Source organism: Salmo salar, chromosome 09 (genome assembly GCF_965601325.2).
Source record: "Salmo salar chromosome 09, fSalSal1, whole genome shotgun sequence".
NCBI classification, from domain to species: Eukaryota; Metazoa; Chordata; class Actinopteri; order Salmoniformes; family Salmonidae; genus Salmo; species Salmo salar.
Window position 1 is genome coordinate 154150289 of NC_138299.1, and position 24375 is coordinate 154174663.

Here is a 24375-nt window from a genome sequence, read left to right on the forward strand (position 1 = left end):
TCATTATTTTTCAAGTCAGTGTGTGTGTGTTTGTGTACGGGTGTACGTGTGTATGTGGGTTTAGGCGTGTGTGGTGTGTTAGAGCACCCCTGCTGTTACTCCCTGCGGCTCAGTAACATCTGTCGGACTTAAAGGAAAACTATGTTATAATGGTGACAGTTAGACCATCTGAAAAAGGCTTGTGGACCCAATGGCTGTATAATGCTATAGACATTGTCTGTAGATAATCCTCTTTCTAGTCAGGGATTGTTTATTCTTTTGAGGTGCAAGGCCTGCTAGAGGGGGGGTGGGCTGCCCTCTGCTCTAATAACATGTTAGGGCACGTCTCCCCAGTGACCTCTCATTGGAACTCTTGACCTGTCCGTCACCACCTACGAAAAAGCCCACCCGGCCCCAGGCCAATCCTCAAGTGGGGCCGGGACAACTATGAAAGCATAGTTACACCAATCCATAGTGCAGAGTTCTTCCAAGAGTAATGTGGATACTTTCAGTAAAGTGGTTTCCCCTGTAGCCGAAGAGTGCATACTGGACAGCAAACTCTGGACACTAGTGCGTCAATGCAAAGTAAGTGCCCTGTTCCAGCCAACCATTGTCATGCTTAAGGTGTTTATACATGTGTAATTTGCCAATACATTCGCTATTATACTGTTGTTACAATATTATCATTGTGTTACAATTACTTGCACTTTATAGGAAGTACGTACTACTGGCTGTCTTGTGAGCTGTGCATATTGTTAGGGTGTTGCTCTGTTAGTTTCCCATGAAATCTTATGCTCTTAGAGTTTGAGTCTTTCCATTTGGCATCCCCATAGCATAGGATACTATGTGTCCTAAGATGGCGCTTGTGTTTTGTAGTCCCAAACAGCTAAAAGACAAAAAAAATAGGCGGTGATGCGTACGGCCCAGTACATCACTGGGGTCAAGCTTCCTGCCATCCAGGACCTATATACTAGGCGGTGTCAGAGGAAGGCCCAAAAAATAGTCAAAGACTGTTCTCTCTGCTACCGCACAGCAAGCGGGACCGGAGCGCCTAGGTCAAGGTCCAAAAGACTCCTTAACAGCTTCTACCTCCAAGTCATAAGACTGCTGAACAATTAATCAAATGGTCACCGGGACTATTTACATTTGCCCCCCCATTTGATTTTAAACTGCTGATACTCGCTGTGTATTATCTATGCATAGTCCCTTTACCCTTAACTACATGTACAAATTACCTTGACTAACATACCCCCACACATTGACTCGGTACTGGTACCCCCTGTATATAGTCTCGGTATTGTTATTTTATTGTGTTATTTTATATGTCTTTTTTTACTTTAATTTCATTCGGAAATACTTTCTTTAGTTGGTTAAGGGTTTGTTAAGCGCTTACCATTGTATTCGGCAAATGTGAAAAATAAATTGGATTTCATTTGATGTTCTTCACTTCTGGGTTGATGGCATCGCTTCTGGTTTATTTATTGTTAGCATGCTAGTGTCGTTAGCATGGTTACCATCCTAACTCTCCATGGTAAATAGAGTGTTTAACTTGCGTAACTACATTGTTAGCATTGCTAGTGCCGTTATCATGATTAGCATGCTAATTCCACATTGTACATAGTGTGGTCTGTTTTCCTATCTGCATTGTTACCATTGCTAGCTCCATTAGCATTATTAGCATGCTAATATGCCACTAAATAGTACATTTCACTGATTCAGAGGGGTTGGGTTAAATGCGGAAAACACATTTCAATTGAATACATTCAGTTGGACAACTGACTAGGTAACCCCCTTTCCCTTTCCATATTGATTATTATTTACTGTAGCTTTTGTGTGCCTATGCTATTAGCCTGTTAGCCTAATGTTATGACGTTTACGGCACTTTATATGACATTTATACAATATTTACTATTATTTATCTACTGGTTACTGGTACTGTTTCCTGCTAATATTGCACTGCTAATTCCATTGCTAATGTAGCTCTCTGTATTCACTGGTCAAGCTACAGTAATCTCATTGTTAGCCTCATACCATTTCTGTTACCATCCACTGCTCCTGCTAGCACCTTATGTACATTAGCATAGTAGCATACATTGCTATTGTATAGTAATAACTGTAATTACAGCCTGTGTTTCTTTTCTATTTCTTAGAAATTCACTACCACTATCACTTCTATTTCCACCATTATCACCCTAGTCCTACGATTAAATGTTGTCTGTGTTTGTGGCAATAAATTAGTGACTTGAGTATGCGTCCCTTTGACTGGGGACCTGGGGGCGATTGTCTCTAGTTTAAACCGACATTTGTCAGAGTTCATCGACCACCAGGTGGTGCTCTTTCTCACTGTCTATATGGCTAATTAGTCCCCTGGGGTGCAGAGTAGTAGTAGAGGTAGACTCTGTGGATCTAATATGGACATACAGCGGTTTACTTCTTACCTGTTTTACAGATATATTTGTTGGTGCTGTACATATAGGCATGTCATCTGACAGTGAACGGACATCTTACTGTTTTACAAAACCTTCATACTTGGGATAACACATTATATCCACCTTCTAAATGGATCACCCCATTTTAACTCGGGTCATATGAATTTCCACACCCCCACAGGGTGACACATGGGGAGTGAGTAGCTCCATTTTTTACCACAAAATTGCGGTTATATTTAGAAGCCAGACAACATAGTTTAAATGAAGCCTTTCAAATCAATAGATCAATATATCCCCAAGCAACTGAGAGAGAGTGAGTGGTCAGTTATGTACTGCAGCGAATCAATCAGCAGCGACACGGCTTCCCTCAGAGGAAAACATAAGGAACAACTTGGAGATGCAAATGACAGTAATGAACAGCTAAAGGATATCCAGGAAAACATAGCTAAAATGATTTCAATGCTCACCATAACAAACATACTGTTACAATATTTTGTTAAAAAAGTATATTTGCTAGGAAGGACAGTAGAGTCTATCTTGTCAGACAGACACATACAAGGTGTGCACATGAGCGAACAAGACAACAACATTTGTCTTCGGGAAAAAACATTGCAAACTTTAGAAGATTAGCAAGAAAACAGAATGAGACAAAAAAAACATGGGAATATTGTTCTAACTGGACGATGAGGAAAAAGGAAACCCTTCCAGCTACAGTGGGGGAAAAAAGTATTTGATCCCCTGCTGATTTTGTACGTTTGCCCACTGACAAAGAAAGGATCAGTCTATAATTTTAATGGTAGGTTTATTTGAACAGTGAGAGACAGAATAACAACAAAAATATCCAGAAAAACGCATGTCAAAAATGTTATGAATTGATTTGCATTTTAATGAGGGAAATAAGTATTTAACCCCCTCTCAATCCGAAAGATTTCTGGCTCCCAGGTGTCTTTTATACAGGTAACGAGCTGAGATTAGGAGCACACTCTTAAAGGGAGTGCTCCTAACCGCAGCTTGTTACCTGTAAAAAAGACACCTGTCCACAGAAGCAATCAATCAGTCAGATTCCAAACTCTCCACCATGGCCAAGACCAAAGAGCTCTCCAAGGATGTCAGGGACAAGATTGTAGACCTACACAAGGCTGGAATGGGCTACAAGACCATCGCCAAGCAGTTTGGTGAGAAGGTGACAACATTTGGTGCGATTATTCGCAAATGGAAGAAACACAAAAGAACTGTCAATCTCCCTCAGCCTGGGGCTCCATGCAAGATCTCACCTCGTGGAGTTGCAATGATCATGAGAACGGTGAGGAATCAGCCCAGATCTACACGGGAGGATCTTGTCAATGATCTCAAGGCAGCTGGGACCATAGTCACCAAGAAAACAATTGGTACCACACTACGCCGTGAAGGACTGAAATCCTGCAGCGCCCGCAAGGTCCCCCTGCTCAAGAATACATATACATGCCCGTCTGAAGTTTGCCAATGAACATCTGAATGACTCAGAGGACAACTGGTGAAAGTGTTGTGGTCAGATGAGACCAAAATGGAGCTCTTTGACATCAACTCAACTCACCGTGTTTGGAGGAGGAGGAATGCTGCCTATGACCCCAAGAACACCATCTCCACCGTCAAACATGGAGGTGGAAACATTATGCTTTGGGGGTGTTTTTCTGCTAAGGGGACAGGACAACTTCACCGCATCAAAGGGACGATGGACGCGGCCATGTACCGTCAAATCTTGGGTGAGAACCTCCTTCCCTCAGCCAGGGCATTGAAAATGGGTCGTAGATGGGTATTCCAGTATGGCAATGACCCAAAACACATGGCCAAGGCAACAAAGGAGTGGCTCAAGAAGAAGCACATTAAGGTCCTGGAGTGGCCTAGCCAGTCTCCAGACCTTAATCCCATAGAAAATCTGTGGAGGGAGCTGAAGGTTCGAGTTGCCAAACGTCACTCTCGAAACCTTAATGACTTGGAGAAGATCTGCAAAGAGGAGTTGGACAAAATCCCTCCTGAGATGTGTGCAAACCTGGTGGCCAACTACAAGAAACGTCTGACCTCTGTGATTGCCAACAAGGGTTTTGCCACCAAGTACTAAGTCACGTTTTGCAGAGGGGTCAAATACTTATTTCCCTCATTAAAATGCAAATCATTTTATAACATTTTTGACATGCGTTTTTCAGGATTTTTTTGTTGTTATTCTGTCTCTCACTGTTCAAATAAACCTACTATTAAAATTATAGACTGATCAGTTCTTTGTCAGTGGGCAAACGTACAAAATCAGCAGGGGATCAAATACTTTTTTCCCCCACTGCACATTGTCATACTGATATCAGAGGAGCTTGGCGTGGATGTATCACCACAGGATCTGGAACGATGCCATCGGATTAGCGTGAAACAGACAAACGACAAATGGCCTCGCGTGGGAACCTTCAAGCTGTGAACCAAAGTCAACATTGTGAAGGCACAGGGGGGAATGGAGATTAAAATCCACTGCCAGTCCATTCGATTTGTCCAGGACCTGTCCCCCAATACAATCTAAACTCTACTGTCCCCAAGTAACTGTTATTCTCTGGAAAGCAACAAAAGAAGTAGAAGATGCCAATGAGCTACATGAAAACACAATACGAAAGAGGAAATATACAGTGCCTTCGATGACCCTGGGCCAATTGTTTGCCGCCCTATGGGACTCCCAATCACGGCAGATGTGATGTAGCCTGGATTCAAACCAGGTACTGCAGTGATGCTTCTTGCACTGTGTTGCAGTGTCTTAGACCTCTGTGCCACTCGGGAGCCAACATCACATGTGAAAACGTTTTTATTTCACAAAAGCTGGGACTGGAGCTCCTCAAGAGGAAGCTGACGATTATACAGTAGGAACTGTATGAAAAAACAAGCCAGAGCTCCCACCTCAGCTGTTGAACTGTCACGACTTCTACCGAAGTCGGTCCCTCTCCTTGTTCGGGCGGCATTCAGCGGTCGACATCACTGGTCTTCTAGCTATCGCTGATCCACCTTTCATTGGTTTTGTCTTTGTTTTCTACACACCTGGTTTTCATTCCACAATTACATGTTCATGTTTCCCCCATGTTTTTTGTGCGTGATTGTTTTTATGTTCATGTCGGTTCATGATGGCTGTTTTTATGACGGGTACTGTTTTCACCCGTGCGTAATATTTACCGTTTGTATTTGGTCAAGTGTATTTGTTACCTTGTGCCTTGATTTATGAGTAAAGTACGTTGCTCACTCATTTTTGCTCTCCTGCGCCTGACTTCATGCACCAGCTACACTCACCATCTGACATGAATACACGGAACAGGCCTATCAATTCCTCTAAGTTTGTGTTCACGGCCAACACATCCCTAGTGTCCTACGTGCAAAAGAAAGGCAGAAATGTGGTACTCATGAGTACGCTGCATAGGGATGGGAGAATCTGTGGCCAGGAACATCAAAAAACAGAAATCATAATGGATTACAATGCCACAACTGGAGGAGGGGACAATTTAGACAAGCTGGTGACTGGCTACAGCTGTAAAAGAAGAACCCTACGCTGGCCACTTGGGATATTCTCCAACATCTTGGACATCTCGGCATACAACACGTTTGTCATCTGGATGGCGTTGAACCCAGAATGGAACAGAGGGAAGCTCCAGAGGAGACGGCTCTTTCCAGAGGAGCTGGGCAAGGCATTGGTAAGACCTCCAATCCAGAGGAGGCAACATATCCCAAGGACCTCAGCTTCTGCAGCCATCGTGAGGAGGATTCAGGAGGAGGATGCTGGTGCCCCGTCCGCCCGACCCACAGAACCAACAACTCCAATACCGGAAGTAAGTGTGAGTGATGTTGTTGCATGTGTGTGTGTGTCTGACTCTCCTACCTTGGCCTGCTGTAACTTTATATGAGAGTGAGTGAATGAGATGCTAGTAAAATTCCTTTTCATCATTCTAGATTGTAGCCGGTAGAAACAAGAGGAAGTGCTGTGATCTGTGTGGACCCAAGAAGGACAGCAAGACACTGTACACATGCATCAAGTACAAGAAATACATTTGCACCACACACACACAGTAAACTCTGTCCCTTATGTGGTGTGTAGACCGGCCTTAATTTGTGTTTATGGGGCTCATTTATCATTTCCATAAAATAGTGTATGTAAAATGTGTCATTCCAATTTGTTCAGTTCAAAGCAATAAATATCAATAGTGATGAAAACCTTGTTTAGTTTATATTTGTTCAAGATAAACATGATTTATTCCACCCATGTCTGGATTGTAATTGATTTTTGTTTACAAAAATCACATTTTATAAAAAAAACTAATTGCGCATTTTTGATAAATGTGATCTAGCAGAGGTAAATGGGAAATATTAACCATGTACGCTGTCTATAGTGCTTGTAATTTATATAAGTCAACATCTAAGTATTAAGTATTTTTACATAAATTGTTATGGCTGTATTGTTTTAAAAACCCAATAATGCTGTGGGTCCATCAGACCCGTGAACATTGGGTGAATAACAAAAACCACACAAGGGTTAAATTAAATACGTTTTATTGTCATTGTCTTCATTATTCCAATGACATCCTTGAATAATATAGGACTATAATTAGATCAAAGATTCACAAAGATTGAATGGATATGTGTAGGTGACCCCCGAAAGCAAGATGGAGATGTGTAAATCAGATGTGCATTCAGTCTTTATATTAAAAAAAAGTTACAAAGATGAGATGATAGGTCTACATGCATTGTGAACTGTGCTTCATACTGAGATGTCTATTGATTATTCATCATGCAGAGGCCATAGAGAAGCCTGATTTAGACATCACATATCATTTAACAGTTCCATTTCACGCCATGCTGTTCATATAAATAATTTATTATGATTTACCAGTTTTTTGCAGGAATTTATCCTGGGAAAAAGGAGTGGTTTTGGGCGGTAAATCCTGGTAAATCTCAGTTCCCGCAATTCAATCCTATCAACTAGCTCTGAAAGTCTAACAACAGAATTTAAGGTTTAGTTTAGGCATTAACTTCAAATTAAGGTTAGGCATTAACTCTGAATGGTTAGGGTTAAGGTTTTGGATAGATTTAAAACAAAATTCTCAAAACCAACACATATCACTGGATTTGAAATCGAAGCATTTGTATTCAGAGGGTGATGCTTAGGCCCATCCTACGTTCCTGTCCACAATGCCCTACCAAAACCGAAACCTACTTGAAGGTAACTACGCTCACTATTGCCCCCTAGTGGCCGGTTTCCACATCATCTCCCGACATCCTCAGACATGGATGGACATCGAGTACCGACTTGTATCACAGGTGACTTGGCTGGTTTGTGCATATGAATGGGAGTGTGAAGGAGGGAGTGAATTTGAATATGTGTAGGAGGGTGGGAGAAAATGGGTGTGTAGATGCATAGGGTATATGTTGTATGTGAATAAAGGAGAATGGATAAGCAAGTCAATATCAAATCAAATCAAATGACATTTTATTTGTCACATACACATGGTTAGCAGATGTTAATGTGAGTGTAGCGAATTGCTTGTGCTTCTTGTTCCGACCATGCAGTAATATCTAACAAGTAATCTAACCTAACAATTTCCCAACAACTACCTTATACACACAAGTGTAAAGGAATGAATACGAATATGTACATAAAAATATATGAATGAGTGATGGCCGAGCGGCATAGACAAGATGCAGTAGATGGTATAGAGTACAGTATATACATATGAGATGAGTAATGTAGGGTATGAAAACATTATATAAAGTGGGATTGTTTAAAGTGGCTAGTGATACATTTAATTACATCAAGATGGCAAGATGCAGTAGATGGTATAGCGTACAGTATATATATATGAGATGAGAAATCTAGGGTATGTAAACATTATATAAAGTGGCATTGTTTAAAGTGGCTAGTGATACATTTATTACATCAAATTTTCCATTATTATAGTGGCTAGAGTTGAGTCAGTATGTTGGCAGCAGCCACTCAATGTTAGTGATGGCTGTTTAACAGTCTGATGGCCTTGAGATAGAAGCTGTTTTTCAGTCTCTCGGTCCCAGCTTTGATGCACCTGTACTGACCTCGCCTTCTGGATGGTAGCGGGGTGAACAGGCAGTGGCTCGGGTGGTTGTTGTCCTTGATGACCTTTTTGGTCTTCCTGTGACATTGGGTGGTGTAGGTGTCCTGGAGGGCAGGTAGTTTGCACCCAGTGATGCGTTGTGCAGACCTCACTACCCTCTGGAGAACCTTACGGTTATGGGTGGAGCAGCTGCCGTACCAGGTGGTGATACAGCCCGACAGGATGCTCTCGATTGTGCATCTGTAATAGTTTCTGAGTGTTTTTGGTGACAAGCCGAATTTCTTCAGCCTCCTGAGGTTGAAGAGGCGCTGCTGTCTGTGTCGGTGGACCATTTCAGTTTGTCCATGATGTGTACACCGTGGAACTTAAAACTTTCCACCTTCTCCACTACTGTCCCGTCAATGTAGATAGGGGGCTGCTCCCTCTGCTGTTTCCTGAAGTCCACGATCATCTCCTTTGTTTTGTTGACATTGAGTGTGAGGTTATTTTCCTGACACCACACTCCGAGGGCCCTCACCTCCTCCCTGTAGGCCGTCTCGTCGTTGTTGGTAATCAAGCCTACCACTGTCTGCAAACTTGATGATTGAGTTGGAGGCGTGCATGGCCACGCAGTCGTGGGTGAACAGGGAGTACAGGAGAGGGCTGAGAATGCACCCTTGTGGGGACCCAGTGTTGAGGATCAGCGGGATGGAGATGTTGTTACCTACCCTCACCACCTGGGGGCGGCCCGTCAGGAAGTCCAGCACCCAGTTGCACAGGGCGGGGTCAAGACCCAGGGTCTCGAGCTTAATGATGAGTTTGGAGGGAACTATGGTGTTAAATGCTGAGCTGTAATCGATGAACAGCATTCTTACATAGGTATTCCTCTTGTCCAGATGGGCTAGGGCAGGGTGCAGTGTGATGGCGATTGCGTTGTCAGTGGACCTATTGGGGCGGTAAGCAAATTGGAGTGGGTCTAGGGTGTGAGGTAGGGTGGAGGCTATATGGTCCTTGACTAGTCTCTCAAAGCACTTCATGATGACGGAAGTGAGTGCTACAGGGCGGTAGTCATTTAGCTCAGTTACCTTAGCTTTCTTGGGAACAGGAACAAGGGTGGTCCTCTTGAAGCATGTGGGAACAGCAGACTGGGATAAGGATTGATTGAATATGTCCGTAAACACACCAGCCAGCTGGTCTGCGCATGTTCTGAGGACACGGCCAGGGATGCCGTCTGGGCCTGCAGCCTTGCGAGGGTTAACACGTTTAAATGTTTTACTCACGTTGGCTGCAGTGAAGGAGAGCCCACAGGTTTTGGTAGCGGGCGGTGTCAGTGGCACTTTATTGTCCTCAAAGCGAGCAAAGAAGTTGTTTAGTCTGTCTGGGAGCAAGACATCATGGTCCACGACAGGGCTGGTTTTCTTTTGTAGTCCGTGATTGACTGTAGACCCTGCCACATACCTCTCGTGTCTGAGCCGTTGAATTGTGACTCCACTTTGTCTCTATACTGACGCTTAGCTTGTTTTATTGCCTTGTGGAGGGAATAGCTACACTGTTTGTATTCGGTCATCTTTCCGGTCACCTTGTCCTGATTAAAAGCAGTGGTTCACACTTTCAGTTTTGCGCGAATGCTGCCATCAATCCACGGTTTCTGGTTGGGGAATGTTTTAATAGACGCTGTGGGTACAACATCGCCGATGCACTTGCAAATAAACTCACTCACCGAATCAGCATATTCATCAATATTGTACATATAATATACATATCTCAGTCCACGTGATTGAAGCAATCTTGACGCGTGGAATCTGATTGGTCGGACCAGCGTTGAACAGACCTGAGCGCGGGTGCTTCCTGTTTTAGTCTATGTCTATAGGCTGGGAGCAACAAAATGGAGTCGTGGTCAGCTTTTCCGAAAGCTTACACCCATATATGGATGGGTGTAAATGTGTCTGAGAAGAAGCGAGGGTGGGAATAGACAGGAGGTTGGGATAAACTGGGCCGGGATCAGTAAGAGAGGGCAAGGGTGGGAGGGGGTGACAAGCTTGGCCTGGTTGGGCAAGGGTAGGTATGGATGGGAGGGCGGGACAAGCTTGGCTTGGTTGGGCAAGGGTAGGTATGGATGGGAGGGTGGGACAAGCTTGGCTTGGGTGGATAAGGGTAGGTATGGATGGGAGGGGGTGACAAGCTTGGCTTGGTTGGGCAAGGGTAGGTATGGATGGGAGGGGGTGACAAGCTTGGCTTGGTTGGGCAAGGGTAGGTATGGATGGGAGGGTGGGACAAGCTTGGCTTGGGTGGATAAGGGTAGGTATGGATGGGAGGGGGTGACAAGCTTGGCTTGGTTGGGCAAGGGTAGGTATGGATGGTAAGGGTGGGACAAGCTTGGCTTGGTTGGGCAAGGGTAGGTATGGATGGGAGGGTGGGACAAGCTTGGCTTGGGTGGATAAGGGTAGGTATGGATGGGAGGTTGGGACAAGCTTGACTTGGGAGTTGGTGGTGGAGAGGGAAGGGTTGGCTTCGGAGAAGGAAGGATTTAACTTTACTATAATGTTATTTAAATTATTTTTGTGACTTTCAAACCTGAAAAACCTGTAAAATGAATAAGAGTTCTGGACAGATTAGGGGGGGGGGATGTTGCATCATTAATGTGCCTTTTTTGTCAATATAGATAAGATTCAACAGTGGTTATTGATGAGAGTAGAGAGGTACTCTATCGGAGGGATTGGGACAGGGTGACTGGGAGGGCATCAGACAATTCATCCCCCTTCAGTCTATCGGTGGACCCATTCTCCCCAAGTAGACCCCCACCTGCCACTACACTTTAATTTAATTTACAAGGTAATACAAACTGACCACAGTACTTAAGTGGAAGTGTTCACCCAATGTACAGTATGTACAATTACATCATCTACAGTCTGTTGGTACATTAGCAGAGGAGTTGGAGCTTTAAATCCCTAAAAAGTCATAGAGCTTCAAAGTACAAATTAGTAATTTGCTTTATGTTTTTTTTGTGTGTTCTCTGTTAAATGTCTGCTGAGCCGACATACTCACACGCTGTAATATATCCTGCTCAAAAAAATAAAGGGAACACTTAAACAACACATCCTAGATCTGAATGAAAAAAATTATCTTATTAAATACTTTTTTCTTTACATAGTTGAATGTGCTGACAACTAAATCACACAAAAAGAATCAATGGAAATCCAATTTATCAACCCATGGAGGTCTGGATTTGGAGTCACACTCAAAATTAAAGTGGAAAACCACACGAGAGTCTGATCCAACTTTGATGTAATGTCCTTAAAACAAGTCAAAATGAGGGTCAGTAGTGTGTGTGGCCTCCACGTGCCTGTATGACCTCTCTACAACGCCTGGGCATGCTCCTGATGAGTTGGCGGATGGTCTCCTGAGGGATCTCCTCCCAGACCTGGACTAAAGCATCCGCCAACTCCTGGACAGTCTGTGGTGCAACGTGGCATTGGTGGATGGAGCGAGACATGATGTCCCAGATGTGCTCAATTGGATTCAGGTCTGGGGAACGGGCGGGCCAGTCCATAGCATCAATGCCTTCCTCTTGCAGGAACTGCTGACACACTCCAGCCACATGAGGTCTAGCATTGTCTTGCATTAGGAGGAACCCAGGGCCAACTGCACCAGCATATGGTCTCACAAGGGGTCTGAGGATCTCATCTCGGTACCTAATGGCAGTCAGGCTACCTCTGGCGAGCACATGGAGGGCTGTGCGGCCCCCCAAAGAAATGCCACCCCACACCATGACTGACCCACCGCCAAACCGGTCATGCTGGAGGATGTTGCAGGCAGCAGAACGTTCTCCACGGCGTCTCCAGACTCTGTCACGTCTGTCACGTGCTCAGTGTGAACCTGCTTTCATCTGTGAAGAGCACAGGGCGCCAGTGGCGAATTTGCCAATCTTGGTGTTCTCTGGCAAATGCCAAACGTCCTGCACGGTGTTGGGCTGTAAGCACAACCCCCACCTGTGGACGTCGGGCCCTCATACTACCCTCATGGAGTCTGTTTCTGACCGTTTGAGCAGACACTTGCACATTTGTGGACTGCTGGAGGTCATTTTGCAGGGCTCTGGCAGTGCTCCTCCTGCTCCTCCTTGCACAAAGGCGGAGGTAGCGGTCCTGCTGCTGGGTTGTTGCCTTCCTACGACCTCCTACACGTCTCCTGATGTACTGGCTTGTCTCCTGGTAGCGCCTCCATGCTCTGGACACTACACTAACAGACATAGCAAAGCTTCTTGCCACAGCTCGCATTGATGTGCCATCCTGGATGAGCTGCACTACCTGAGCCACTTGTCTGGGTTGAAGACTCCGTCTCATGCTACCACGAGAGTGAAAGCACCGCCAGCATTCAAAAGTGACCAAAACATCCGCCAGGAAGCATATTAACTGAGAAGTGGTCTGTGGTCCCCACCTGCAGAACCACTCCTTTATTGGGGGTGACTTGCTAATTGCCTATAATTTCCACCTGTTGTCTATTCCATTTGCACAACAGCATGTGAAATGTATTGTCAATCAGTGTTGCTTCCTAAGTGGGCAGTTTGATTTCACAGAAGTGTGATTGACTTGGAGTTAACATTGTGTTGTTTAAGTGTTCCCTTTATTTTTTTGAGCAGTGTATATGTAATGTACAGTCCATTCGGAAACTATTAGACCCATTTGCTTTTTTCACATTTTGTTACGCTGATAAAATTGTTTAAACAGTGGTTAGAGCGTAAGGCCAGTAACCGAAAGATTGCTGGATCGATCCCAGAGCTGACAAGGTAAAAATACGTCGTTCTGCCCCTGAACAAGGCAGTTAACCCACTGTTCCCCAGTAGGCTGTCATTGTTAATAAGAATTTGTTCTTAACCTCTATGGGCTAGGTGGGATGCTTGCGCGCCACCAACTCAACAGCCAGTGGAATCCCATGGCGCGATATTCAAATACCTTAGAAATGCTATTACTTCAATTTCTCAAACATATGACTATTTTACACCATTTTAAAGACAAGACTCTCGTTAATCTAACCACACTGTCCGATTTCAAAAAGGCTTTACAACGAAAGCAAAACATTAGATTATGTCAGCAGAGTACCCAGCCAGAAATAATCAGACACCCATTTTTCAAGCTAGCATATAATGTCACAAAAACCAAAACCACAGCTAAATGCAGCACTAACCTTTGATGATCTTCATCAGATGACACTCCTAGGACATTATGTTATACAATACATGCATGTTTTGTTCAATCAAGTTCATATTTATATCAAAAACCAGCTTTTGACATTAGCATGGGACTAGCATGTGACTAGCATTCCCACCGAACACTTCCGGTGAATTTACTAAATTACTCACGATAAACGTTCACAAAAAACATAACAATTATTTAAAGAATTATAGATACAGAACTCCTTTATGCAATCGCGGTGTCCGATTTTAAAATAGCTTTTCGGTGAAAGCACATTTTGCAATATTCTGAGTAGATAGCCCAGCCATCACAGGCTAGCTATTTTGACACCCACCAAGTGTGGTACTCACCAAACTCAGATTTACTATAAGAAAAATTGGATTACCTTTGCTGTTCTTCGTCAGAATGCACTCCCAGGACTTCTACTTCAATAACAAATGTTGGTTTGGTTCCAAATAATCCATAGTTATATCCAAATAGCATCGTTTTGTTCGTGCGTTCAAGACACTATCCGAAGGGTAAAGAAGGGTGACGCGCCCAGCGCGTTTCGTGACAAAAAAAATCTAAATATTCCATTACCATAATTCGAAGAATGTCAAACGCTGTTTAAAATCAATTTTCATGCGAATTTTCTCGTAAAAAAGCGATAATATTCCGACCGGGAAACCCTGTTTTCGTTCAAAGACGAAAAAATAAAAACATGGAGTCGTCTCGTGCACGCGCCCCCAGTCTCATTGTTCTCAGATCGACCACTATCCAAATGCGCTACTGTTTTTCAGCCATGGCCTGCAAAGTCATCATTCAACGTTCTGGCGCCTTCTGAGAGCCTATGGGAGCGTTAGAAAATGTCACGTTATGCCAGAGATCCCCTGTTTTGGATAGAGATGATCAAGAAGGCCAAGAAATAGTCAGAGAGAGCGCTTCCTGTTTGGAATCTTCTCAGGTTTTGGCCTGCCAAATGAGTTCTGTTATATACTCACAGACACCATTCAAACAGTTTTAGAAACTTTAGGGTATTTTCTATCCAAATCAAACAATTATATGCATATTCTAGTTACTGGGCAGGAGTAGTAACCAGATTAAATCGGGTACGTTTTTTATCCGGCCGTGCAAATACTGCCCCCTATCCCCAACAGGTTAACCCCTGTGCGGCCTCCGTCCCGTATGCAGGACGGACATCCAGCGAAAAATCCTATCGCCATTAATATAACAACATTTAATTTTTTTTTTTTTCTATTTTTTTTTCAAATTATATCGTTTTATAGATACACCTCTCCTGAATCGAACCACGTTGTCCGATTTCAAAAAGGCTTTACAGCAAAAGCAAAACATTAGATTATGTTAGAGGAGTATATCGTAAAAGTAGCCACATAGCCATTTTCCGACCAACCACATGCATCACAAATAACCAAAAAACAGCTAAATGCAGCACTAACCTTTGACAATCTTCATCAGATGACACACCTAGGACATCATGTTACACAATACATGCATTCTTTTGTTCGATAAAGTTCATATTTATATATAAAAACAGCATTTTACATCGGTGCGTAACGTTGACTAACTATTTTTCCCTCAAATGTATCCGATGAAACAGCGCTACAATTTACTAAATTACTATTCGAAAACATTTTTAAAATGTAATATTGTCATTCTAAGATTTATAGATGAATATCTCTTGAAAGCACCTGTAATGACAGATTTAAAAATAACTTTACTGGGTAATCACACTTTGCGATAAAAGGGGATGCGATACTCAGAACAATACGCTAGCAATAGCAATAGGCTAGCCATCTTGGAACAATCGCATATCAAATCTAGTCTTGTATTCTATTGTCAATAATCCCTTACCTTTGATTATCTTCATCCTTAGGTACTTCCAGGTATCCCAGGTCCACAACAAATGTTCGAAAAAGTTCATCCTTTATGTTCCATTAGCTTGTTGTTGTTAGCGCGTTCTGAAGGCTGCACCAAAAGTTCCGACGTGCGCGGGGCTACTCTTTCAACAAAATGCATTTTTTTCTTATTTAGGTTCGTTCAAACATGTCAAACGTTGTATAACATAAATCTTTAGGGCCTTTTTTAAACAGAGCTCCAATAAGATTCGAGGAGGACGATTGCATTGTGTTTCAAAACGTTTTGAAAGGGGAGGGTAACCAGGGGCGCCGGCGTCATAATGGTGATGGCCCTCTCCATGTGACCACGTTCCACAGCGTGTCATTCTGTCAGTTTTCACAGTAGGAGACTCAAATCACTTTGTAAAGACTGGGGACATCTAGTGGAAGCAATAGGAAGTGCTCAATGAACCATAGCTCATGGTGTGATTAATAGGCAACGTGATGAAGTTGAGTTCGCAATTCAGAATTCCACTTCCTGTTTCGATCTGTCTCGGGGTGTTGACTGCCATATGAGTTCTGTTATACTCACAGACACCATTCAAACAGTTTTAGAAACTTTAGGGTGTTGTCTATCCACAAGTATTAATTCTATACATATCCTAGCTTCTGAGTTTGAGTAGTAGGCCGTTTAAAATGGGCACACATTTTTTTCAAAATGCGCTGTGGCGCCCCCTATCCTAGGCGACCGTCAAGAGGTTAACTGACTTGCCTAGTTAAATAAAGGTAGAATAAAAAAATACTCAGTACTTTGTTGGAGCACCTTTGGCAGTGAATACAGCCATGAGTCTTCTTGGTTATGATGTTACAAAATTGGCACACCTGTATTTGGGGAGTTTCTCTGCAGATTCTGTCAAGCTCTGTCAGGTTGGATGGGGAGCGTTGCTGCAACGCTATTTTCAGGTCTCTCCAGAGATGTTCGATAGGGTTCAAGTCCGGGATCTGGCTGGGCCACTCAAGGACAGTCAAAAACCACAGTCCCGAAACCACTCCTGCGTTGTCTTTGCTGTGTACTTACAGTCAGTGTCCTTTTGGAAGGTGAACCATCACTCCAGTCTGAGGTCCTGAGCTCTCTGGAGCAGGTTTTCATCATGGATCTCTCTGTACTGTTCTCTGTTCATCTTTCCCTCGATCTTGACTAGTTTCCCAGTCCCTGCCGCTGAAAAACATTCCCACAGCATGATGCTGACTCCACTGTGCTTCACTGTAGGGATGGTGCCATGTTTCCTCCAGATATGACACTTGACATTCAGGCCAAACAGTTCAATCTTGGTTTCATCGGAGCAGAGAGTCTTGTTTCTCATGGTCTGAGAATCCTTTAGGTGTCTTCAGGCAAACTCCAATCGGGCTTTCATGTGCCTTACTGAGGAGTGGCTACCATCTGGCCACTCTACCATAAAGGCCTGATTGGTGGAGTGCTGCCGAGATGGTTGTCATTCTGGAAGGTTCTCCCATCTCCACAGAGGAACTCTGGAGCTCTATCAGAGTGACCATCAGGTTCTTGGTCACCTCCTTGACCAAGGTCCTTCTCCTGCGATTGCTCAGTTTGGCTGGGCGGCCAGCTCTAGGGAGAGTCTTGGTGGTTCAAAACGTCTTTCATTTAACCCTTTCACGTGTGAGTTCCAAATATCTCTAACGGTCGCCCCAGCGTGAGTTTTTTTATGCACGTGATGTTCGAACGTTCTCTCCATTCCAGGATGTGATTGTTACATAAACAACAACACTGAATGGCTCAGAGTGGGTGTGAGAGGTTACCGTGATTGACTGCCTAAACGCGCAATTTGTATCAATAAATCACGATCAGAAAATGTTTTGTGTGGTATTATTGATATATTTACTATTTTATTTACATTTTTCAATTACCCGTGATAAATCATGCGTTCCGATTTTTGCATAAATTGTAAAGGGCGCATAGTATGTGTGTAAAATTATGTTTTGAAGGTTGTACTGATGTGGGATGTGAATGATGGTAGACCACACCCCTTCAACAACTCATCTTGTCTTCTCTTATTATCTTCGGTTTCTGTGAGGTAAAAAAGCATGGCTGCGCGCTGAAACTAATCGTCGGATTACTTTCGATTTCTAGAAAGTGTTTTACTCAATTATTTTGATCAACGGTGAGCTCACCCGTGATGTGATTAATTGTACATAGTAATTGTTATTAGCTAATTCATAGTGTAGTTTATGTCAGCCGAGAGTTAGAAAATATGACCGCTTGTGTTGCGTCAATCTTTCCTCAGCGCTAGGACAAATGTAGCCTACATTTTTCCGGTTAGGATGATTGTGTTATGCTATAGATACTTCTGTGAATATCTGAACATTGCATCCAAAAATAAACTGCTCACATTCTGGACATAACTTTGTAAGGACTGTGTTTGTGTAAATAGTTTCTGAAAAAAGTGTGGCCAGCTCAAATGTTGATTGTTGCGTCATTCGAAACTGGCCGTTCTAAATGAGAGTTCTAAATGAGTGTTCTAATCACACGGGGTGTGATCGTACGCTTCAGGAACCACTGTAGAACGATCACACCCCGTGTGATGGTACGTGTGAAAGGTTTAAGAATGACGGAGGCCACTGTGTTCTTGGGGACCTTCAATGCTGCAGAAAAGTTTTTGTAGTCTTCCCCAGATCTGTGCCTCGACACAATCCTGTCTTGGAGTTCTACGGACAATTCCTCCAACCTCATGGCTTGGTTTTGCTCTGACATCCACTGTCAACTCTGGGACCTTATATAGACAGGTGTGTTCCTTTCCAAATCATGTCCAATCAATTGAATTTACCACAGGTGGACTCCAATCAAGTTGTAGAAACATCTCAAGGATGATCAATGGAAACAGGATGCACCTGAGCTCAGTTTCAAGTCTCATAGCAAAGGGTCTGAATTGTTATGTAAATAAGATACTTATTTGTTTTATTTTTTATGAATTTGCATAAACTTCAAAAAACTTGTTTTTGCTTTGTCATTATGGAGTATTGTGTTTAGATTTCTAAGGATTTGTATTTATTTAATCAATTTTAGAATAAGACTAACAAAATGTGGAAAAAGTCAAGGTGTCTGAATACTTTCCGGAGACACTGTTTTACCTGAAATGTGTACAGGCTCCATGATGGGGAAAAATGCAGATAGTTGTTGAACTCTTCTTCGGGATTGGTGTCACATCCATGAGACGGTTGAGCTAACGTATGCTAATGTGATTAGCATGAGGTTGTAAGTAACAAGAACATTTCCCAGGAAATATACATATCTGATATTGGCAGAAGCCTTAAATTCTTGTTCATCTAACTGCACTGTCCAATTTGCACTGTCCAGTAGCTATTACAGTGAAATAATACCATTCTATTGTTTGAGGAGAGTGCACAGTTTTGAACCTGAACAGTTATTAATCAAAAAATTAGGCATATTTGGGCAGTCTTGATACAAAATGTTGAACAGAAATGCAATGGTTCATTTGATCAGTGTAAAAGTTTGCACATATCCTGCTATCATCTAGTGGCCAACATCTAAATTGCAGCTGGGCTGGAATAATACATTATGGCTTTTCTCTTGCATTTCAAAGATGATGGTACAAAAAATAAAAAAAGAACGGTTGTTTTTTTCTTTGTATTATCTTTTACCAAATCTATTGTGTTATATTCGCCTACATTCCTTTCACATTTCCACAAACTTCAAAGTGTTTCCTTTCAAATGGTACCAGGAATATGCATATCCTTGCTTCAGAGCCTGAGTTACAGTCAGTTAGATTTGGTATGTCATTTTAGGCAAAAATTGAGAAAAAAGGGGCAAATCCTTAAGAGGGTTAGTAGATATGATTGTTCTGCAAGAGTTACATTTCAAAAAAGGAGAAATTTGATATTTAAAGAGGAACTGGGTTGGATAGGCCTACAGTGCCTTCAGAAAGTATTCACACACCCTTTTTCCACATTTTGTTATGTTACCGTCTGAATTTTAATGGCTGTGATAAGAGAAAACTGATGATGGATCAACAACATTGTAGTTACTCCAAAATACTAACCTAAATGACAGAGTGAAAAGAAGGAAGCCTGTACAGAATACAAATATTCAAAGAATGCATCCTGTTTGCAATAAGGCACTAAAGTAAAAGTGCATAAAATGAAGCAAAGAAATGAACTTTATGTACTGAATAGAAAGTGTTATGTTTGGGGAATATCCAATACAACACATCACTGAGTATCACTCTTCATATTTCCAAGCATGGTGGTGGCTGCATCATGCTATGGGTATGATTGTCATCAGCAAGGACCTTTTAGGATTTTTTATTTTTACCTTAAATTAAGGTAAAAATTAAAAATTACTAGGGAGTTTTTTTAGGATAAAAATAAACAGAATCGTTAAGAAGTGCAGATTGGCGGGTCATGTTTCGGAGGACTCCACTGAGCCCGTTGGGGAAACAAGATTGTAATTGGATTGGATATCACGAAATTGGAGAGAAAAAGGGAGAAAAATTACAACTTTTAAATTAAAAGCAAGAACATCTGGAGAGTTTGCTGCTGTTTACAGACCCATAAGTTTAATAAATTGTGATCATAAAATAAACTCATAAGCAGAAGAATGGCAATGTTTTATCAGACTTGTTACATGTCAGTCAAACAGGGCATATTAAAAAAACGACACTTAGAAAGAAGTACAAGAACATGTTCAATTTAATACAATATGCTAAAAAACAAGATATAGATTCATCAATAATGGCTGTTGATGCCGAAAAGGCTTTTGACCATCTTGAATGGCCTTTTTTGTTCAAAACTTTGGAAGCTTTCAACTTTCCAGTTGAAATAATACATTTAATACAAATATTATATAAATATCATGAAGCAAAAATATACACAAATAATACATTATCGGATGAAATTACTTTAGAAAAGGGCAAAAGACAGGGATGTCCTTTCTCCCCCTTCCTGTTTGCACTGACGACTGAACCGCTTGCAGAAAGAATTAGACAGGACCCAAACGTAACAGGTATCAGTATTGGTATGAATATAAACAAAAATGATTTGCAGATTTACATTTACATTTGAGTCATTTAGCAGACGCTCTTATCCAGAGCGACTTACAGTAGTGAATACATACATTTCATACATGTTTTTTTTTTTTTTTTTTTCCTGTGCTGGCCCCCCGTGGGAATCGAACCCACAACCCTGGTGTTGCAAACACCATGCTCTACCAACTGAGCTACAGGGAAGGCCGATTTCTCCTGATATATATCCTGATATACTGTACTTGACATATATTGATTATGCAATGCATCCCCTGCTAAAAATATTTTCACAAAACTTAATAGGAAAAAGAAAAATAATAATATATGATCTACAGAAATTCTTTAACCTGTTGGGGCTAGGGGGCAGTATTTTCACGGCTGGATAAAAAAACGTACCCGATTTAATCTGGTTACTAATCCTACCCAGTAACTAGAATATGCATATACTTATTATATATGGATAGAAAACACCCTAAAGTTTCTAAAACTGTTTGAATGGTGTCTGTGAGTATAACAGAACTCATTTGGCAGGCAAAACCCTGAGACATTTTCTGACAGGAAGTGGATACCTGATGTGTTGAATTACCTTTAAGCCTATGCCATTGAAACACACAGGGGTTGATTAATATTTTGGCACTTCCTATTGCTTCCACTAGATGTCACCAGCCTTTACAAAGTGTTTTGAGTCTTTTACTGTGAGATCTGACCGAACAAGAGCCATGGAACGGTGATGGCCGATTAGACTCTGGCGCGCGAGTTCATGTTGGGTACCCTCGTTCCAATAAGTTATAAAAGAGAATGCATTCGTCCACCTTGAATATTATTCATGTTCTGGTTAAAAAAGGCCCTAATGATTTATGCTATACAACGTTTGACATGTTTGAACGAACGTAAATATATTTTTTCCCCTCGTTCATGAAGTGAAGTCCGGCGGGCTTAGATCATGTGCTAACAAGACGGAAATTTTTGGACATAAATGATGAGATTTTTTGAACAAAACTACATTCGTTATGGACCTGTGATACCTGGAAGTGACATCTGATGAAGAGAATCAAAGGTAATGGATTATTTACATAGTATTTTCGATTTTAGATCTCCCCAACATGGCGGCTAGTCTGTATCGCAACGCGTATTTTTCTGGGCGCAGTGCTCAGATTATTGCAAAGTGTGATTTCCCAGTAAGGTTATTTTTAAATCTGGCAAGTTGATTGCGTTCAAGAGATGTAAATCTATAATTCTTTAAATGACAATATAATATTTTACCAATGTTTTCTAATTTTAATTATTTAATTTGTGGTGCTGACTTGACTGCCGGTTATTGGAGGGAAACGATTTCCTCAACATCAATGCCATAGTAAAACGCTGTTTTTGGATATAAATATGAACTTGATAGAACAAAAAATGCATGCATTGTCTAACATAATGTCCTAGGAGTGTCATCTGATGGAGATTGTAAAAGGTTAGTGCATCATTTTAGCTGGTTTTATGGTTTTGGTGACCCTGTCTTTGACTTGACAAAACATTACACACAACTCTTGTAAATGTACTGTCCTAACATACTCTAAATTTATGCTTTCGCCGTAAAACCTTTTTGAAATCGTAAAACGTGGTTAGATTAAGGAGATGTTTATCTTTCAAATGGTGTAAAATAGTTTTATTTAACCAGAACATGAATAATATTCAAGGTGGACGAATGCATACTCTTTTATAACGTATTGGAACGAGGGTACCCAACATGAACTCGCGCGCCAGGTGTCTAATGGGACATCATCGTTCCATGGCTCTTGTTCGGTCAGATCTCCCTCCAGAAGACTCAAAACACTTTGTAAAGGCTGGTGACATCTAGTGGAAGCAATAGGAAGTGCCAAAATATTCCTAAACCCCTGTGTTTTTCAATGGGATAGGTTTAAAGTCAATACAACACATCAGGTATCCACTTCCTGTCAGAAAATGTCTCAGGGTTTTGCCTGCCAAATGAGTTCTGTTATACTCACAGACACCATTCAAACAGTTTTAGAAACTTTAGAGTGTTTTCTATCCATATATAATAAGTATATGCATATTCTAGTTACTGGGTAGGATTAGTAACCAGATTAAATCGGGTACATTTTTTTTATCCAGACGTGCAAATGCTGCCCCCTAGCCCTAACAGGTTAATCCAGCCACAGTGTCTGATTTCAAAAAGTCTTTACGGCGAAAGCAGACCATGCGATTATGTTAGGTCAGCGTCTAGTCACAAAAAAACATACAGCCATTTTCCAGCCAAAGAGAGGAGTCACAAAAAGCAGAAATAGAGATAAAATGAATCACTAACCTTTGATGATCTTCATCAGATGGCACTCATAGGACTTCATGTTACACAATTAATGTATGTTTTGTTCGATAAAGTTCATATTTATATAAAAAAATCTCAGTTTACAACAAATCTCAGCGTTATGTTCAGTTATGTTTTGCCTCCAAAACAGCCAGTGAATTTTCAGAGAGCCACATCAATTTACAGAAATACTCATCATAGACTAGGATTAAAGATAAACTTCTCCTTAAATAAACGTACACTAAAAAACTGGAAATCAAACCAATCCTCTGTTGTTAAAACAATGGAAAGGTCAAATGCTTTATTATCTAAATGTACATTTTAGTCATTTCGCAGACGCTCTTATCCAAAGCGACTTACAGTAGTGAATGCATACATTTCTTTTTTTTTTTTCGTACTGGCCCCCCATGGGAACCGAACCCACAACCCTGGCATTGCAAACACCATGCTCTACCAACTGAGCCACAGGGAAGCCATGTTGACAGTGCGATGGAGAGGATCAAAATTGTGCAACTTCAGGCCATTTGGTGGAGAGTGATGCAGACGCTGGAGATGGGGGTGTGAGCATGTGGGTCTGGGCTCAGCATGCACTCATGAATGCACCAACTCTCTCAAAACACACACTCGCGCACACAAACTAACGAATACTAGGTACGCAGCTATCAGTGTTGAGGGGCCTGTTTGAAAACCACGGGATCGATAGTCAGGACTGAATTGCCAATTCCAGTTTGGGCAATAGAAATGAGCTGGTGCTGCAAGCTTGTGTGTGAGGCAGCAATTGGAAACGACTGAGTGGAATTGGATTTGGAGTGAGAGAAAGAAAGCAAGAGAAGAGGATAAAAAGATCAGCAGGGGAGAGGAGAGGGCGGAGGGGAGAGGAGAAGGCGGAGGGGAGAGGAGAGGGTGGAGGGGAGAGGAGAGAAGAGGTGAGGAGAGAAGAGGAGAATAGACTCTCAGCTTGCCAAATGGCAGGTCAGGACCCTATGATGTACTATTGGCTTCATATGGGGCCCTGGCTAGTGACACTGGTTCTGTTTACCTGATGGCGTACCTTCACTTTGAAAGCTTCAGTTGGGTCACAGCTCAGAAATGCATTTGCATTAATGGTTACTGTGATATTGTGATGCGCTGTGCTGGTTGGAGTGTTACTATTCCAACCTGACCAATCAAATCAAATCATATTTGCGCCGAATACAACAGGTGTAGACCTGACAGTGAAAATCTTACTTACAAAGCCTTTAACCTGTTGGGGCTAGGGGGCAGTATTTTCACGGCCGGATAAAAAACGTACCTGATTTAAACTGGTTACTACTCTTGCCCAGAAACGAGAATATGCATATAATTTGTAGATTTGGATAGAAAACACTCAAAAGTTTCTAAAACTGTTTGAATGGTGTCTGTGAGTATAACAGAACTCATATGGCAGGCCAAAACCTGAGTAGATTCCATGCAGGAAGTGCCCTGTCTGACAATTTGTTGTCCTTCTGTTGCATCTCTCTCGAAATTACAGCATCTG

The 24375-nt window shown here is 42.0% G+C and overlaps 1 protein-coding gene across 1 annotated transcript in view; it reads left to right on the plus strand.

Annotated features, from left to right (window-relative positions):
* Positions 1-461: 461 nt before the first annotated feature.
* The window catches only part of si (sucrase-isomaltase), a 148448-nt gene continuing 124534 nt past the window's right edge, over positions 462-24375 (plus strand). Inside the window, exon 1 of the mRNA XM_014215243.3 lies at positions 462-564. The gene's annotated coding sequence lies outside the window, so the exon portion shown is untranslated. The remainder of the gene's footprint in view (positions 565-24375) is intronic.